At 40.5% G+C, this 3,955-nt stretch overlaps 1 long non-coding RNA gene across 1 annotated transcript; it reads left to right on the top strand.

Annotated features, from left to right (window-relative positions):
- The first annotated feature begins 633 nt into the window (after positions 1-633).
- Positions 634-3,520, top strand: LOC122139295. Its single transcript, XR_006156192.1, has 3 exons — positions 634-1,067; positions 1,382-1,467; positions 3,254-3,520. It is a non-coding gene; the product is annotated as an uncharacterized LOC122139295 (long non-coding RNA).
- Positions 3,521-3,955: the final 435 nt, after the last annotated feature.

The raw sequence follows: 3,955 nt of genomic DNA, 5'->3' as shown, positions 1-3,955 counted from the left end.
TTAGCTTGTAATTTGATGCCTTAAAAATGGGGCGTGTCGTTATGGTTGATTGGGTCTGCGGGAGTTTGAGAACACATCAGTCTCTTAGGAGTCATTCTTGTCTACATCTGCTCCGGTGATGAAACAATGGCGGACTGATGACAGCTGTTCAGGGCGGGTCTAATGTAAGAAACCATAGACTGTATAAAAACATGGACGTAGTGTCTGTGACGTCACCTGTAGTTTTCTGAAGAGCGTTTTTGAAGCTCAAAGTGGGTGGAGTGGGCCGTCACCATCTTGGCAGCACGTCACCGCACGTCACTCCCAGATAATTGAAAAGGGGCAAAAAGGTGGGAGCTGGTTGCTGAAGCCACGCCCACATAGCTCAACGCCGGTGTAAGCAGCGGTAATCCCTCTGTCACTCAAGTGGCCACACCCTTAATTATGCAGAACTTTAATGCTTAATATAATTTAAACGGATGAGTTATATAAAAAATATTCACCCCCTCAGAGTTGTCATGAAGGGCAAAATTAGCTTTATAGACCAAAATCATTTTTTGAACCATGGCTGTAAATGTTTTTTTCACTGCTGTAAAGTTGGGCATTGCCTCCCTTATGCAGCCAGCCTCTAGCAGCCAGTTTGATGAATTACAGTTCAAATCACATCTGTGTTGGCTTCAAGAGAGAGAGTGGGAGGTTGCCGCTTGGCTGACACTGGTTGTTGGATTTTTATCATTATAGGGTGGTTGTTTACACACACTGCCAACACACATTTCAGTTCAAACAACTGCACGTAGCATCAGATGACCCCTTTAAACGTTCTGTTTTCATAACAACAGACAGAAAGCATTATCACATGTCTATGGTTACTATCTTCAGCAGACTTTGACGCAGGCCTGCTGATGGGGTTTGGTCTGTCATCATCACCATAGTGGCATGAAGGGGAAATCTGCAGGTTAGTAACAGCACCAACTGCTGGTCAAAGATGTTATAACAAAATGAACTGTTGTGTGTCCCATAATAGTTCGTGAGCAGCAGAGAGCGTCAGAGTGGAATAAACTCACGCGGTGGAGACATACAGAGCGCGGGTGAGCAATAATAGGAAATAATTATCTTTATTTACTAATCAGTAACAAGCTGGAACGTTTTTTAACTCGGGCATGCTGTTTTCGTATAATGTGATTTACACATTTTGCAGGTATTTAAATATGCCTGTGAATACAGAAGATATTTTGTGATCGCGTTCGATTTCTTTCGTGGCACTGTAAAATCAGTGTATACATATATATATACTAATTATTGTATTCTGTATAATATCAGATATAAGAAAGATGCATTTGAAGATAGTTTCCTTAACTTTCGTAATCACTCATACACATTTATGCCATCTTTTCTTTTGAAGAATCACAACCATGGATGCTGTAAATGCTGTGCAGCTGTTCATATTGGTTTGGACCTTTACTGCTGTCTGTCAAGCTGAAGATTTGGGTAAGAGAATAAACTTCCTTTAGAAAGTGTGTATGATTTTAGAAGACAGGACTAAATCTTAGATAATGACAATAATGTCAGACCAGATTCATAGATGTACAAACACGAGGCTCTTTTAAAAAATACTCAGTGCAAATGTCTTTGGCTCTTAGTACAGATAAGTACAGAAACACATTTTCAATAATAACTAAAGAATCTTGAGATTTTTCCACCAATTATATGTGATGCACATGATTAAAAAACAATAGCCGGCATGCAGAGACTGTATAGTGTGCTAGTGTATACACTCACCCAAAGGATTATTAGGAACACCATACTAATAGTGTGTTTGACCCCCTTCCGGCTTCAGAACTGCCTTAATTCTACGTGGCATTGATTCAACAAGGTGCTGAAAGCATTCTTTAGAAATGTTGGCCCATATTGATAGAATAGCATCTTGCATCTTGATGGAGATTTGTGGGATGCACATCCAGGGCACGAAGCTCCCGTTCCACCACATCCCAAAGATGCTCTATTGGGTTGAGATCTGGTGACTTGGGGGCCATTTGAGTACAGTGAACTCATTGTCATGTTCAAGAAACCAATTTGAAATGATTCGAGCTTTGTGACATGGTGCATTATCCTGCTGGAAGTAGCCATCAGAGGATGGGTACATGGCGGTCATAAAGGGATGGACAATGCTCAGGCAGGCCGTGGCATTTAAACGATTGGCACTAAGGGGCCTAAAGTGTGCCAAGAAAACATCCCCCACACCATTACACCACCACCACCAGCCTGCACAGTGGTAACAAGGCATGATGGATCCATGTTCCCATTCTGTTTACGCCAAATTCTGACTCTACCATCTGAATGTCTCAACAGAAATCGAGACTCATCAGACCAGGCAACATTTTTCCAGTCTTCAACTGTCCAATTTTGGTGAGCTCGTGCAAATTGTAGCCTCTTTTTCCTATTTTTTGGTGGAGATAAGTGGTACCCGGTGGGGTCTTCTGCTGTTGTAGCCAATCCGCCTCAAGGTTGTGCGTGTTGTGGCTTCACAAATGCTTTGCTGCATACCTCGGTTGTAACGAGTGGTTATTTCAGTCAAAGTTGCTCTTCTATCAACTTGAATCAGTCGGCCCATTCTCCTCTGTCCTCTAGCATCAACAAGGCATTTTCGCCCACAGGACTGCCACATACTGGATGTTTTTCCCTTTTCACAGCATTCTTTGTAAACCCTAGAAATGGTTGTGTGTGAAAATCCCCAGTAACTGAGCAGACTGTGAAATACTCAGACCGGCCCGTCTGGCACCAACAACCATGCCACGCTCAAAATTGCTTAAATCACCTTTCTTTCCCATTCTGACATTCAGTTTGGAGTTCAGGAGATTGTCTTGACCAGGACCACACCCCTAAATGCATTGAAGCAAAAACTGCCATGTGATTGGTTGATTAGATAATTGCATTAATGAGAAATTTGAACAGGTGTTGCTAATAATCCTTTAGGTGAGTGATATGGCTATTGTATAAAAGCTACAATTGATGTAGAATAATAAAATGTAGCCCTTCCACTACTAGAGATCAAATCTTATTGAATGTTTAATATACGTAATACAGTGATTTTATATGAAAAGGGTTTATAATAAAATAATCATATTTATTATATGACTGACATGAACACAGACGCAACAACTCTTGATAAACAATGTTACACAGATAAGTTCAAGAGTTACATGAGATGTCAAAAAATACATTTTTTTTTATTGTTCAGTTGCTGTATTATATGATATACATTGTTATATTTCAGATATCAGTGTAAGCTGTGATGATGTGACTGGATCTGTGGGGAAAGAAGTAACTCTCACCTGCAGCGTCTCACTGCAGAGCCGTGATTGTTCCATTAAAATGGGTATGTTTCGATACCCTAATGACTCAGTCATCTGTAAACAAAAGCTTCCTAAAGACTCCAGCTTCACATGCCGCTACACTCCAACTACAGCGATGACAGAAAAATTCAGCTTCTTTGTGCTAACAAATTGTGGAAGAAATACAAAAGAATTCACTGTGGACATATCAGGTATGGCATATGCTGTTTATATTTCAAAAAATGTTTGCAATTTACTGCCATGTGTATGGCCTAACTGTTGCATGATCATGGTTTCTAAATAGTAATACATCTCTCGAGATATTACAATCAGAATAGTTATGTGTAGATTTACCTGTGAAATCAGTTTGATCAGATTCTCAGGAGCAGAAGTGTTTTGTGAAGGTCTGTGTGGAGAATCTGACTGTCTGCAGGTTGATAGGCTGAAGTTGGGTTTATGACTTTAACCCCTTTGCGTTCAAGGATCGGCGATGGCCCCAGATTATTGCTGTTTCACTTTCACAGCACGTTAAACATCACACTCTTGTTCAGTTTCTTTAACATAACTATAACATCGATCTATAACATATAGCCTACTGTTAATTTTCAGATGGCTGCAGTATAAGGCTGATGATGATGTGACTG

This window comes from Cyprinus carpio, chromosome B12 (genome assembly GCF_018340385.1).
Source record: "Cyprinus carpio isolate SPL01 chromosome B12, ASM1834038v1, whole genome shotgun sequence".
Taxonomy (NCBI): Eukaryota; Metazoa; Chordata; class Actinopteri; order Cypriniformes; family Cyprinidae; genus Cyprinus; species Cyprinus carpio.
Note: the sequence above shows the minus strand (reverse complement) of the source record. Positions and strands in the feature narration are given on the sequence as shown.